The sequence below is a fragment of the Hemitrygon akajei genome, chromosome 23, assembly GCF_048418815.1.
Source record: "Hemitrygon akajei chromosome 23, sHemAka1.3, whole genome shotgun sequence".
NCBI lineage: Eukaryota > Metazoa > Chordata > Chondrichthyes > Myliobatiformes > Dasyatidae > Hemitrygon > Hemitrygon akajei.
This window is the reverse complement of record NC_133146.1, coordinates 7,108,627-7,123,900: the sequence shown is the minus strand read 5'-3', so window position 1 is coordinate 7,123,900 and position 15,274 is coordinate 7,108,627. Positions and strand designations below refer to the sequence as shown.

Here is a 15,274-nt window from a genome sequence, read left to right as displayed (position 1 = left end):
ACAGAATCCATTGCAGTACAGAGGGAATCTGGCCGTGTTGGAATTACAGAATCCATTGCAGTACAGAGGGAGTCTGGCCCTGTTGGAATTACAGAATCCAATGTGGTACAGAGGGAATCTGGCCGTGTTTCTAATTACAGAATCCAATGTGGTACAGAGGGGGTCTGGCCCTGTTGGAATTACAGAATCCATTGCAGTACAGAGGGAGTCTGGCCGTGTTGGAATTACAGAATCCATTGCAGTACAGAGGGAATCTGGCCGTGTTGGAATTACAGAATCCATTGCAGTACAGAGGGAGTCTGGCCCTGTTGGAATTACAGAATCCAATGTGGTACAGAGGGAATCTGGCCGTGTTTCTAATTACAGAATCCAATGTGGTACAGAGGGAGTCTGGCCCTGTTGGAATTACAGAATCCAATGTGGTACAGAGGGGGTCTGGCCGTGTTGGAATTACAGAATCCAATGTAGTACAGAGGGGGTCTGGCTGTGTTGGAATTACAGAATCCAATGTGGTACAGAGGGAGTCTGGCCCTGTTGGAATTACAGAATCCAATGTGGTACAGAGGGAGTCTGGCCCTGTTGGAATTACAGAATCCAATGTGGTACAGAGGGAGTCTGGCCCTGTTGGAATTACAGAATCCAATGTGGTACAGAGGGGGTCTGGCCGTGTTGGAATTACAGAATCCAATGTAGTACAGAGGGGGTCTGGCTGTGTTGGAATTACAGAATCCAATGTGGTACAGAGGGAGTCTGGCCCTGTTGGAATTACAGAATCCAATGTGGTACAGAGGGAGTCTGGCCCTGTTGGAATTACAGAATCCAATGTGGTACAGAGGGGGTCTGGCCCTGTTGGAATTACAGAATCCATTGCAGTACAGAGGGAGTCTGGCCCTGTTGGAATTACAGAATCCAATGTGGTACAGAGGGAATCTGGCCGTGTTGGAATTACAGAATCCATTGCAGTACAGAGGGAATCTGGCCGTGTTGGAATTACAGAATCCATTGCAGTACAGAGGGAGTCTGGCCGTGTTGGAATTACAGAATCCATTGCAGTACAGAGGGAATCTGGCCCTGTTGGAATTACAGAATCCATTGCAGTACAGAGGGAGTCTGGCCGTGTTGGAATTACAGAATCCATTGCAGTACAGAGGGAGTCTGGCCGTGTTGGAATTACAGAATCCATTGCAATACAGAGGGGGTCTGGCCGTGTTGGAATTACAGAATCCAATGTAGTACAGAGGGGGTCTGGCCGTGTTGGAATTACAGAATCCATTGCAGTACAGAGGGGGTCTGGCCCTGTTGGAATTCCAGAATCCATTGCAGTACAGAGGGAATCTGGCTGTGTTGGAATTACAGAATCCAATGCAGTACAGAGGGAGTCTGGCCGTGTTGGAATTATAGAATCTGTTGTAGTACAGAGGGGGTCTGGCCCTGTTGGAATTCCAGAATCCATTGCAGTACAGAGGGGGTCTGGCCCTGTTGGAATTCCAGAATCCATTGCAGTACAGAGGGAATCTGGCCGTATTGGAATTACAGAATCCATTGCAGTACAGAGGGAATCTGGCCGTGTTGGAATTACAGAATCCATTGCAGTACAGAGGGAATCTGGCCGTATTGGAATTACAGAATCCACTGCAGTACAGAGGGAATCTGGCCCTGTTGGAATTACAGAATCCAATGTGGTACAGAGGGGGTCTGGCCCTGTTGGAATTCCAGAATCCATTGCAGTACAGAGGGAGTCTGGCCGTGTTGGAATTACAGAATCCAATGTGGTACAGAGGGAGTCTGGCCGTGTTGGAATTACAGAATCTGTTGTAGTACAGAGGGAATCTGGCCGTGTTGGAATTACAGAATCCAATGTGGTACAGAGGGAATCTGGCCGTGTTGGAATTACAGAATCCATTGCAGTACAGAGGGGGTCTGGCCCTGTTGGAATTACAGAATCCAATGTGGTACAGAGGGAGTCTGGCTGTGTTGGAATTACAGAATCCATTGCAGTACAGAGGGAATCTGGCCGTGTTGGAATTACAGAATCCATTGCAGTACAGAGGGAGTCTGGCCGTGTTGGAATTACCGAATCCAATGTGGTACAGAGGGGGTCTGGCCCTGTTGGAATTACAGAATCCAATGCGGTACAGAGGGAGTCTGGCCGTGTTGGAATTACAGAATCCAATGTAGTACAGAGGGGGTCTGGCTGTGTTGGAATTTCAGAATCCAATGTGGTACAGAGGGAGTCTGGCCCTGTTGGAATTACAGAATCCAAGTTGGTACAGAGGGAGTCTGGCCCTGTTGGAATTACAGAATCCAATGTGGTACAGAGGGAGTCTGGCCCTGTTGGAATTACAGAATCCAATGTGGTACAGAGGGGGTCTGGCCCTGTTGGAATTACAGAATCCATTGCAGTACAGAGGGAGTCTGGCCCTGTTGGAATTACAGAATCCAATGTGGTACAGAGGGAGTCTGGCCCTGTTGGAATTACAGAATCCAATGTGGTACAGAGGGGGTCTGGCCCTGTTGGAATTACAGAATCCATTGCAGTACAGAGGGAGTCTGGCCCTGTTGGAATTACAGAATCCAATGTGGTACAGAGGGAATCTGGCCGTGTTGGAATTACAGAATCCATTGCAGTACAGAGGGAATCTGGCCGTGTTGGAATTACAGAATCCATTGCAGTACAGAGGGAGTCTGGCCCTGTTGGAATTACAGAATCCAATGTGGTACAGAGGGAATCTGGCCGTGTTTCTAATTACAGAATCCAATGTGGTACAGAGGGGGTCTGGCCCTGTTGGAATTACAGAATCCATTGCAGTACAGAGGGAGTCTGGCCGTGTTGGAATTACAGAATCCATTGCAGTACAGAGGGAATCTGGCCGTGTTGGAATTACAGAATCCATTGCAGTACAGAGGGAGTCTGGCCCTGTTGGAATTACAGAATCCAATGTGGTACAGAGGGAATCTGGCCGTGTTTCTAATTACAGAATCCAATGTGGTACAGAGGGAGTCTGGCCCTGTTGGAATTACAGAATCCAATGTGGTACAGAGGGGGTCTGGCCGTGTTGGAATTACAGAATCCAATGTAGTACAGAGGGGGTCTGGCTGTGTTGGAATTACAGAATCCAATGTGGTACAGAGGGAGTCTGGCCCTGTTGGAATTACAGAATCCATTGTGGTACAGAGGGAGTCTGGCCCTGTTGGAATTACAGAATCCAATGTGGTACAGAGGGAGTCTGGCCCTGTTGGAATTACAGAATCCAATGTGGTACAGAGGGGGTCTGGCCGTGTTGGAATTACAGAATCCAATGTAGTACAGAGGGGGTCTGGCTGTGTTGGAATTACAGAATCCAATGTGGTACAGAGGGAGTCTGGCCCTGTTGGAATTACAGAATCCAATGTGGTACAGAGGGAGTCTGGCCCTGTTGGAATTACAGAATCCAATGTGGTACAGAGGGGGTCTGGCCCTGTTGGAATTACAGAATCCATTGCAGTACAGAGGGAGTCTGGCCCTGTTGGAATTACAGAATCCAATGTGGTACAGAGGGAATCTGGCCGTGTTGGAATTACAGAATCCATTGCAGTACAGAGGGAATCTGGCCGTGTTGGAATTACAGAATCCATTGCAGTACAGAGGGAGTCTGGCCCTGTTGGAATTACAGAATCCAATGTGGTACAGAGGGAATCTGGCCGTGTTTCTAATTACAGAATCCAATGTGGTACAGAGGGGGTCTGGCCCTGTTGGAATTACAGAATCCATTGCAGTACAGAGGGAGTCTGGCCGTGTTGGAATTACAGAATCCATTGCAGTACAGAGGGAATCTGGCCGTGTTGGAATTACAGAATCCATTGCAGTACAGAGGGAGTCTGGCCCTGTTGGAATTACAGAATCCAATGTGGTACAGAGGGAATCTGGCCGTGTTTCTAATTACAGAATCCAATGTGGTACAGAGGGAGTCTGGCCCTGTTGGAATTACAGAATCCAATGTGGTACAGAGGGGGTCTGGCCGTGTTGGAATTACAGAATCCAATGTAGTACAGAGGGGGTCTGGCTGTGTTGGAATTACAGAATCCAATGTGGTACAGAGGGAGTCTGGCCCTGTTGGAATTACAGAATCCAATGTGGTACAGAGGGAGTCTGGCCCTGTTGGAATTACAGAATCCAATGTGGTACAGAGGGGATCTGGCCCTGTTGGAATTACAGAATCCATTGCAGTACAGAGGGAGTCTGGCCCTGTTGGAATTACAGAATCCAATGTGGTACAGAGGGAGTCTGGCTGTGTTGGAATTACAGAATCCATTGCAGTACAGAGGGAATCTGGCCGTGTTGGAATTACAGAATCCATTGCAGTACAGAGGGAGTCTGGCCGTGTTGGAATTACCGAATCCAATGTGGTACAGAGGGGGTCTGGCCCTGTTGGAATTACAGAATCCAATGCGGTACAGAGGGAGTCTGGCCGTGTTGGAATTACAGAATCCAATGTAGTACAGAGGGGGTCTGGCTGTGTTGGAATTTCAGAATCCAATGTGGTACAGAGGGAGTCTGGCCCTGTTGGAATTACAGAATCCAAGTTGGTACAGAGGGAGTCTGGCCCTGTTGGAATTACAGAATCCAATGTGGTACAGAGGGAGTCTGGCCCTGTTGGAATTACAGAATCCAATGTGGTACAGAGGGGGTCTGGCCCTGTTGGAATTACAGAATCCATTGCAGTACAGAGGGAGTCTGGCCCTGTTGGAATTACAGAATCCAATGTGGTACAGAGGGAGTCTGGCCCTGTTAGAATTACAGAATCCAATGTGGTACAGAGGGAGTCTGGCCCTGTTGGAATTACAGAATCCAATGTGGTACAGAGGGGGTCTGGCCGTGTTGGAATTACAGAATCCAATGTAGTACAGAGGGGGTCTGGCTGTGTTGGAATTACAGAATCCAATGTGGTACAGAGGGAGTCTGGCCCTGTTGGAATTACAGAATCCAATGTGGTACAGAGGGAGTCTGGCCCTGTTGGAATTACAGAATCCAATGTGGTACAGAGGGGGTCTGGCCCTGTTGGAATTACAGAATCCATTGCAGTACAGAGGGAGTCTGGCCCTGTTGGAATTACAGAATCCAATGTGGTACAGAGGGAATCTGGCCGTGTTGGAATTACAGAATCCATTGCAGTACAGAGGGAATCTGGCCGTGTTGGAATTACAGAATCCATTGCAGTACAGAGGGAGTCTGGCCCTGTTGGAATTACAGAATCCAATGTGGTACAGAGGGAATCTGGCCGTGTTTCTAATTACAGAATCCAATGTGGTACAGAGCGGGTCTGGCCCTGTTGGAATTACAGAATCCATTGCAGTACAGAGGGAGTCTGGCCGTGTTGGAATTACAGAATCCATTGCAGTACAGAGGGAATCTGGCCGTGTTGGAATTACAGAATCCATTGCAGTACAGAGGGAGTCTGGCCCTGTTGGAATTACAGAATCCAATGTGGTACAGAGGGAATCTGGCCGTGTTTCTAATTACAGAATCCAATGTGGTACAGAGGGAGTCTGGCCCTGTTGGAATTACAGAATCCAATGTGGTACAGAGGGGGTCTGGCCGTGTTGGAATTACAGAATCCAATGTAGTACAGAGGGGGTCTGGCTGTGTTGGAATTACAGAATCCAATGTGGTACAGAGGGAGTCTGGCCCTGTTGGAATTACAGAATCCAATGTGGTACAGAGGGAGTCTGGCCCTGTTGGAATTACAGAATCCAATGTGGTACAGAGGGAGTCTGGCCCTGTTGGAATTACAGAATCCAATGTGGTACAGAGGGGGTCTGGCCGTGTTGGAATTACAGAATCCAATGTAGTACAGAGGGGGTCTGGCTGTGTTGGAATTACAGAATCCAATGTGGTACAGAGGGAGTCTGGCCCTGTTGGAATTACAGAATCCAATGTGGTACAGAGGGAGTCTGGCCCTGTTGGAATTACAGAATCCAATGTGGTACAGAGGGGGTCTGGCCCTGTTGGAATTACAGAATCCATTGCAGTACAGAGGGAGTCTGGCCCTGTTGGAATTACAGAATCCAATGTGGTACAGAGGGAATCTGGCCGTGTTGGAATTACAGAATCCATTGCAGTACAGAGGGAATCTGGCCGTGTTGGAATTACAGAATCCATTGCAGTACAGAGGGAGTCTGGCCCTGTTGGAATTACAGAATCCAATGTGGTACAGAGGGAATCTGGCCGTGTTTCTAATTACAGAATCCAATGTGGTACAGAGGGGGTCTGGCCCTGTTGGAATTACAGAATCCATTGCAGTACAGAGGGAGTCTGGCCGTGTTGGAATTACAGAATCCATTGCAGTACAGAGGGAATCTGGCCGTGTTGGAATTACAGAATCCATTGCAGTACAGAGGGAGTCTGGCCCTGTTGGAATTACAGAATCCAATGTGGTACAGAGGGAATCTGGCCGTGTTTCTAATTACAGAATCCAATGTGGTACAGAGGGAGTCTGGCCCTGTTGGAATTACAGAATCCAATGTGGTACAGAGGGGGTCTGGCCGTGTTGGAATTACAGAATCCAATGTAGTACAGAGGGGGTCTGGCTGTGTTGGAATTACAGAATCCAATGTGGTACAGAGGGAGTCTGGCCCTGTTGGAATTACAGAATCCAATGTGGTACAGAGGGAGTCTGGCCCTGTTGGAATTACAGAATCCAATGTGGTACAGAGGGGGTCTGGCCCTGTTGGAATTACAGAATCCATTGCAGTACAGAGGGAGTCTGGCCCTGTTGGAATTACAGAATCCAATGTGGTACAGAGGGAATCTGGCCGTGTTGGAATTACAGAATCCATTGCAGTACAGAGGGAATCTGGCCGTGTTGGAATTACAGAATCCATTGCAGTACAGAGGGAGTCTGGCCCTGTTGGAATTACAGAATCCAATGTGGTACAGAGGGAATCTGGCCGTGTTTCTAATTACAGAATCCAATGTGGTACAGAGGGAGTCTGGCCGTGTTGGAATTACAGAATCCATTGTGGTACAGAGGGGGTCTGGCCCTGTTGGAATTACAGAATCCAATGTGGTACAGAGGGGGTCTGGCCCTGTTGGAATTACAGAATCCAATGTGGTACAGAGGGAATCTGGCCGTGTTGGAATTACAGAATCCATTGCAGTACAGAGGGGGTCTGGCCGTGTTGGAATTACAGAATCCATTGCAGTACAGAGAGGGTCTGGCCGTGTTGGAATTACAGAATCCAATGTGGTACAGAGGGAGTCTGGCCGTGTGGAATTCCAGAATCCAATGTGGTACAGAGGGAGTCTGGCCCTGTTGGAATTACAGAATCCAATGTGGTACAGAGGGGGTCTGGCCGTGTTGGAATTACAGAATCCAATGTGGTACAGAGGGAGTCTGGCCGTGTGGAATTCCAGAATCCAATGTGGTACAGAGGGAGTCTGGCCCTGTTGGAATTACAGAATCCAATGTGGTACAGAGGGAGTCTGGCCCTGTTGGAATTACAGAATCCAATGTGGTACAGAGGGAGTCTGGCCGTGTTGGAATTACAGAGTCCATTGCAGTACAGAGGGAATCTGGCCGTGTTGGAATTACATAATCCATTGCAGTACAGAGGGAGTCTGGCCCTGTTAGAATTACAGAATCCAATGTGGTACAGAGGGAGTCTGGCCATGTGGAATTACAGAATCTGTTGCAGTACAGAGGGAATCTGGCCGTGTTGGAATTATAGAATCTGTTGTAGTACAGAGGGGGTCTGGCCGTGTTGGAATTACAGAATCCAATGTGGTACAGAGGGAGTCTGGCCGTGTGGAATTACAGAATCCAATGTGGTACAGAGGGAGTCTGGCCGTGTGGAATTACAGAATTTGTTGCAGTACAGAGGGAATCTGGCCGTGTTGGAATTACAGAATCCAATGTAATACAGAGGGAGTCTGGCCGTGTGGAATTCCAGAATCCATTGCAGTATAGAGGGAAACTGGCCGTGTTGGAATTACAGAATCCAATGTAGCACAGAGGGAGTCTGGCCGTGTTGGAATTACAGAATCCATTGCGGTACAGAGGGGGTCTGGCCGTGTGGAGGCATAATCCTGGTACTGTTTCAGCAGTGAGCCTGCAACAACATTAGATGTATTAAACAAACGAATTGTTGGAGGAAGAAGATTAAAGGTTCGCATTCCTTGTCACATGCACATAGACACACACAGTGAAATGCATCATTTGTGTTCAACAGCAAACAGAATCAGAGGATGTGCTGGGGGCAGCTCTCAAGTGTCGCCATGCTTTGGACACCAACACAGCATGTCCACAACTCACTAACCCCAACCGTACATCTTTGGAAATTGGCAGGAAACCCACACAGCGAGAATGTCCAAGCTCCTCACAGACAGTCAAACAGAAAAGAGCTTTGACCGGTGCCTCATTCAGACGTCACACGTTTTGAGAGGAGGGGAGTTCACTGTGGTCCACTGCCTGTAGCAGCAGTGGCTTGCCACAGCGAAAAGGAGTTTTGACCAACAACCAGTCGGCATTTGGGATGATTAGCATAAGCAAATTAAAGGAAGGTGAGGCAAGCACTGCGGCCATTGTCATAGCCGCTATCGTCACAGCCACTGTTGTCTGAGTGGAGAGAGTCAGAGTGGAGATCTTGAGGCTTCAGCAAAGTGGGACTTCATTCTGAGAAAGCAAAGGAAAGAAAAGTTCAAGGCCAAGTTATTTTCCATCACTTCTTCACATTTGCTTGGCTAGGTAGGGATGCCAGGCAGGATAGTGGAATGCTCCTCTTGCGGAATATGGGAAGGCAGGGAGACTTTCAGTGTCCCTGACCACTACAGCTGTGAGAAGTGCATCCAGCTGCAACTGCTAACAACCTGCATTAAGGAGTGGAGCTGGAACTGGATGAACTCGGATCATTCAGGGTCTAAGAGGTGACAGATAGAGAGGTAGTTACACCCAAGGTGTAGGACACGGGAAACTGAGTGACAGTCAGGAAGGGGAAAGGGGTTAAAAATTCAGTGCAGACTACTCCTGTGGCCATCCCCCTCAACAATAGGCATATCATTTTGGATAGTGTTGGTGGAGGGGGAGGGACCTAACAGAGGAAAGTCACAGTGGTTGGGTCTCTGGCACTGTGTGACTCAGAGGGAAGGGGTACGCTGTGGTGACGGGGGATTTGTTAGTTAGGGGAACAGACAGGAGGTCTGTGGATGAGAATGAGATTCCCACATGGTACTTTGCTTCCCGGGTCCCAGGGTCTGGGATATCTCAGATCGAGTCCTCAGCATTCTTAAGTGGGAGGGTGAACAGCCAGAAGTTGTAGACCATGTAGGTACCAATGATGAGTGTAGGATGGGTAGGACGAGTGACGAGGTTCTGCACAGGGAGCTCAGGGTGTTTGGTGCTACGTTAAAAGGCAGGACCTCCAGGGTGGTGATCTCAGGATTGCTACCCATGCCACGTGCTAGTGAGGCCAGAACTAGGAAGATTATACAGATTAATACGTAGCTGGAGAGTTGGTGTAGGAAGGAGGGAGTAAGATTTTTGAATTATTGGTCTCTCTTCCAGGCAAGGTGGGACCTGTACAGAAGGGGTAGTTTGCACCTGAACTAGAGGGGGGTTAATATCCTAGCGGGAAGGTTTGTTAATGCTCCATGGTGGGGTTTAGACTAGAGTTGCAGGGGGATGGGAGCCAGAGTGTCAGAACAGTTAGTGGAGAGGTTGTGGATACAAGTGTTTTAAGACCTCAGATAAAGTCAGGAATCAAAAGGTTGAGCATAGTGTGACTAGTGTCCTGAGCTGTGTATTTTTCAATGTAAGAAGTATTGTAAGAAAGGCAGATGAGGTAGTTAGTTTACAAACAGCAGTAATTTGTAGTGAGGAGAGGCTGTTGATAGGGCAGAATTGCAGTCAACAAAATAGAAAAGGGTGAATACAGGACTGAAGGTGTTATATTTGAAAGCCCACAGTATATGGAATAAGGTAGATGAACTTGCGGTACAGTTGTGGATTAACAGGTATGACATCGTAGGCATCACTGAATCATGGCTGAAAGATGTTTTATAGCTGGGAACTTAGTGTCCAGGAATGCACGTTATTTCAAAAGGACAGAGAAGACGACGGGGCAGCGATGCTCTGTTGGTAAAAAATGTAATCAAATTATTAGAAAGGGGTGACATAGGGTCAGAAAGTGTTGAATCATTGTGGATAGAGCTAAGGATCTGCAAGGGTAAAAAGACCCTGATGGGAGCTGTATACAGACCTCCAAACAATAGTAAGGATCTGGCCTACATATTACAGTGGGAGATAGAAAATGCATACCAGAAGGGCCATGTTACAATAGTCATGGGGGATTTCAATATGAAGGTAGTTTAGGAAAATTAAGTTGCTGCAGGATCCCAAGAAGGACAACATCTAGAGCACCTATGAGAGGACCTTTGAGAGCAGCTCGTGGTTGAGCCCACTAGAGGATCAGCTATTCTGGATTGGGTGTTGTGCAATGAACCAGAATTGATTAGGGAGCTTAAGGTAAAAGATCCCTTAGGGAATTGGGCAATGGCTGGAATTTCTGGAAGCAATTCGGAAGGCACAGGGTATATACATCCCAAAGAGGAAGAAGTATTCTAAAGACCAGATGACACAACCGTGGCTAACAAGAGACATCAAAGCCACCATTAAAGCCAAAGAGAGGGCTTTGAAGAAGCGTAGAAACAAATATCACTGTGATGATTGTACACTCTAGTATGAATTGTTTGGTGACAATAAAGTATTTGTAAAGTATAATAGAACAAAAATCAGTGGGAAGTTGGAGGATTGGGAAGCTTTTAAAAACCAGCAGAAGGCAACTTAAAAAAAGTCATTAAGGAGGTAAAGTAATCTAGCCAATAATATTAAAGAGGATATCAAAAGTTTCTTCAGATATATATGGTGTACAAGAGAGGTGAGAGTGGATATTGGACCACTGGAAAACAATGCTGGATTAGTAGTAATGGGGGATAAGAAATTGGCAGATGAACTGAATAAGTATTTTACTTCAGTCTTCACTGTGGAAGACTCTGTGGAAGTTCCAGGTCTCAGGGGTCATGAAGTCTGTGAAGTTACCTTTACTAGTGAGAAGGTTCTTGGGAAACTGAAAGGTTTGAAGTTAGATAAGTCACCTGGGCCAGATGCTGTACACACCAGGGTTCTGAAAGAGGTGGCTGTAGAAATTGTGGAGGCATTAGTCATGATCTTTCAAGAATCCCTAGATTTCCGGAAAATTGCAAATATCACTTCACTCTTCAAGAAGGGAGAGAAGCAGAAGAAAGGAAAAGGCCAGTTAGTCTGACCTCAGTGATTGGGAAGGTGTTGGAGTTGATTATTAAGGATAAGATCTTAGAGTACTTGGAAGCACATGATAAAATAGGCCATAGTCAGCATGGTTTCTCAAAGGAAAATCTTGACTGAAAAATCTGTTGGAATTTTTTTGAAGAAATAACAAGCAGGGTAGACAAGGAGAATGCATTGATGTTGTGTACTTGGATTTGACAAGGTGCCACACATGAGGCTGCTTAACAGGCCATGAACCTGTGGTATTACAGGAAAGATTCTGGCATGGATAAAGGCGTGGTTAATAGGCAAGAGGCAAAGAGTGGGAATAAAGGGAGTCTTTTCTGGTTGGCTGCTGGTGACTAATGGTGTTCCACAGGGGTCTGTGTTGGGGCCAATTCTTTTTACGTTATATGTCAATGATTTGGATGATGGAATTGATGGCTTTGTTGCAGACTTTGCAGACAATATGAAGATAGGTGGAGGAGCAGGTAGTTTTGAGGAAACAAAGAGGCTACAGAAGGACAGAAAGATTAGGAGAATGGGCAAATAAATGGCAGATGGAATACAGTGCTGGGAAGTGTATGGTCATGCACTTTGGTAGAAGAAATGAAGGGGTTGACTACTTTCTAAAGAAAGAAAATACAGAAAACTGAGGCACAAAGGGATTTGGGGGGAGTCCTTGTGCAGGATTCCTTGAAGGTTAATTTGCAGGTTGAGTCGGTGATGAGGAAGGCAAATGCGATGTTAGCATTTATTTCAAGAGGACTAGAATTTAAAAGCAAAGATTTAATTTTGGGAGTCTATAAAGCACTGGTGAGGCCTCACTTAGAGCAGAGTGAGCAGTTTTAGGCCCTTTATCTTAGAAAGATTGTGCTGAAACTGGAGAGGTTTCAAGGAGGTTCACGAAATGAATGGCTTGTCATTTGAAGAGCATTTGACGTCTTTGTGCCTGTATTCACTGGAATTCAGAAGAATGAGGCATGACTTCATTGGAACCTGTCAAATGGTGAAAGGCCTTGATAGAGTGAATGTGGAGAGGATGTCTCCTTTGGTGGGAGAGTCTAAGACCAGAGGACACAGCCTCAGAATAGAGGGGTGTCCTTTTAGAATGGAGATGAGGAAGAATTTCCTTAGGCAGAGATTGGTGAATCTTTGAAATTCTCTGTCACAGGCAGCTGTGGAGGCCAGGTCTTTATGTATATTTAAGGCAGAGGTTGATAGAATCTTGAGTGGTCAGGGCGTGAAGGGATATAGGACGAGGCAGGATATTGGGGCTGAGAGGAAAATTGGATCAGCCATGATGAAATAGCAGAGCAGACTCAATGGGCCAAATGGCCTAATTCTGCTCCCTTATGGTCTCATGATGATGGGAATCAATTTTGACGTCTCATTGCTGGCACTGTAAAGCTTTATGCTAACCGTTACATACTGTGCTACCTTTTAGTGGCCTGGAATTGGTGGGCAAGGTGGAGAAGGGTTTCATTGGCTGTTTGGAGAAGTGAGTGGGGGGAGATTTGGGAATGCCATCCTGGCAGAGATAGGAAACTCTAATGCTGATTTATCAACAGTGAGTATATGGCTTACCTCAGGGATTCCAACAGAGTGCTCCATCCTGCCGGAGGGTCTCGGCACAAAACATCGACTGTAGTTTTTTTCCATAGATGCTACCTGGCCTACTGAGTTCCTCCAGCATTTTGTGTGTGTTGCTCAGGTATTAAATCCTACTTGTCCCAAGAATGCCCATCAATGTATGACCCTAATATGGTCCAAAACAAACGTTGCAAGAGGAACAGTTTGATTTGTGCGCACTCAATGTGAAAATAGTGTCACGCTGACAGAAGTGGATTATTGGGGTGAAGCATCTGGCTGTTTCAATGGAGCTTTACTGAAATATGATCTGTAGTATGTGACTGAATAAAAATCTATAAGCTCTTGAGGGACCAGGAGTGGACAGCCAGTATCTTCTCCCCAGGGTTTAAATGTTTAATGCCATTTAAAGTGAGAGGGCTGAATTCAAAGCAGGTGTGTGCGTTAAGTTTCTTTACACAGAGATTGGCGAGTGCCTGGAATTCTTTATTTTATTTAGAGATATAGAGCTGAAACGGCCATTCTGACCCAGTGAACCAGGCCACCCAGCAGCCCAGCTACCCAACCCTGGCCAATTTTCACTCTCCATTTGACCCACTGACCAGGGTGTCCTTGGGCTGAGGGAGGAACCCAACATGCTGATGGGGAGAATGTACAAACTCCTTACAGATGGAGTCAGAATTGAACTCCAAACTCTGATGCCTTGAGCTGCGGTAGTATCTCCTGAAATGCCTCGAACATGTTGGCCTCGACCACCACCCCGTGCTCCTCCTGGAGTGGTTGTTATTCATTTAAGAGGCTGTGAGGTTGGCACATGAACAGGCACAGAATGGAGGAACGTAGACCGTACAGGCAGAAGGGACTGGTATAGAAGGCGTTCAATTACGTTTAATCAGTTTGATGCAGTTCCTGTGGCGCCAAACTAATTAAACAAGTAATAAAACACCTACTAAGGCCCTGTTCCTGTTTTATATTCTCTATAAATGATCTTTCTCATATTCCACTCTGAGCAAAATCGATTTTCAAATCACATAATGGAGAGAAATTTATCAGTACCATGTACCTAGATTACCAGACCTTAATTTTACAGTTTTGCCGAAGTTATTTTCCAAACAGTTCCTTCCCTTACAAATGGAAAGATATTCCAGGATTGTGTGGCTCCTGTCCAGTTCAAAAGTTAGAATCAAAGTCAATTTATTATCAAAGTACAAGTTGCCATATTCTACATTGAGATTCATTTTCTTGCAGGCATTTACATGAAAATAAAGAAACACAATGGAATTTATGAATTATACAAAGGACTGAAAGTTAACAGGAAGTGCAAGATAAACTCCTTGTCAGAAAGGGATGCACTCAAGGGCAAATGCATGTAAATATTTTTAAGAACTCTGTTCCTGACACAAAAGCCAATTGTAGCATTTGCGTCATTAAGACCATCTGTCTTGTGCTCAGGGGAGCACCTCCTTACAAGTTTCCAAAGATAATTGTGGTTACTTTCAGTGATTAGGTACCAGTGTACTACATAACTCGTGTTTCTAATCCACCAGCGGTAACCACGAGCTGAAGACAATGGAAGCATTCTCCCCTAGCACGTTTCCTGGTACTACAGATAGGACAGCACCCTCTCCGTACTGGACCTGAACTGAACCTTGGAGCTTGAGGCTCTGGAGTTTCAACTCTTGACCGTTCAACTGGGTGCCAGAGTAGCATAGTGGTAAGCACAACACTGTTCTAGCTCGGGGTGTCAGGTTCAATTCTGGTGCCGCCTGTAAAGGGCGTATACTTTTCCCCTTGAATGCATGGGTTTTCCCCAAGTGCTTCCGTTCCCTCCCACAGTCTGAAGACATACTGGTTAGCAGGCTAATTGGTTATTGTGAGTTGTCCTGTGGATAGGCTGAGGTTGCAGGGTGACACCAGTTAGAAACATAGAACATAGAAAACCTACAGAACAATACAGGCCCTTCGGCCCTCAAAGCTGTGCTGAATATGTCCTTACCTTAGAAATTACCTATTGCCCTCTATTTTTGTAAGCTCCATGTACCTATCCAGGAGTCTCTTAAAAGACCCTATTGTATCTGCCTCCACCACCATCGTCGGCAGCCCATTCTAGGCTCTCACCACTCTCTCTGTAAAAGAACTTGGTTGGATCATTCTTTGTCTGGAACAAACCCCCTTGACCTTACTGCCATTGGTGACCCTTCCAGGAGCTAAGCTCTGGATGACATCACTCTCCGGATCTCCGGAACTCTCAAACCTCTCCACCACGACAAGGTGACGATCCTCGGGAAATATTTTGGGAAGACGAATGAAGGGAGAACTTTTGCAGTAAATGATAGGGCCCCGGTGGGTTGTAAAACATTATATCTTATAGTTCCCTGAATGTGGTGTCAGTGGTAGACAGTGGG

The 15,274-nt window shown here is 46.5% G+C and overlaps 1 protein-coding gene across 7 annotated transcripts in view; it reads left to right on the top strand.

The window, feature by feature from the left end:
* lzts2a (leucine zipper, putative tumor suppressor 2a) overlaps positions 1 to 15,274 on the top strand; it is a 243,322-nt gene that overhangs the window by 73,250 nt on the left and 154,798 nt on the right. The window contains exon 1 of one of the 7 annotated variants that reach the window (XM_073026882.1): positions 14,562 to 14,583. The exons of the other annotated variants lie outside the window; for them this stretch is intronic. The gene's annotated coding sequence lies outside the window, so the exon portion shown is untranslated. Of the gene's footprint in view, positions 1 to 14,561; positions 14,584 to 15,274 lie in introns of those variants that run through there. 7 annotated transcript variants of the gene reach the window in all.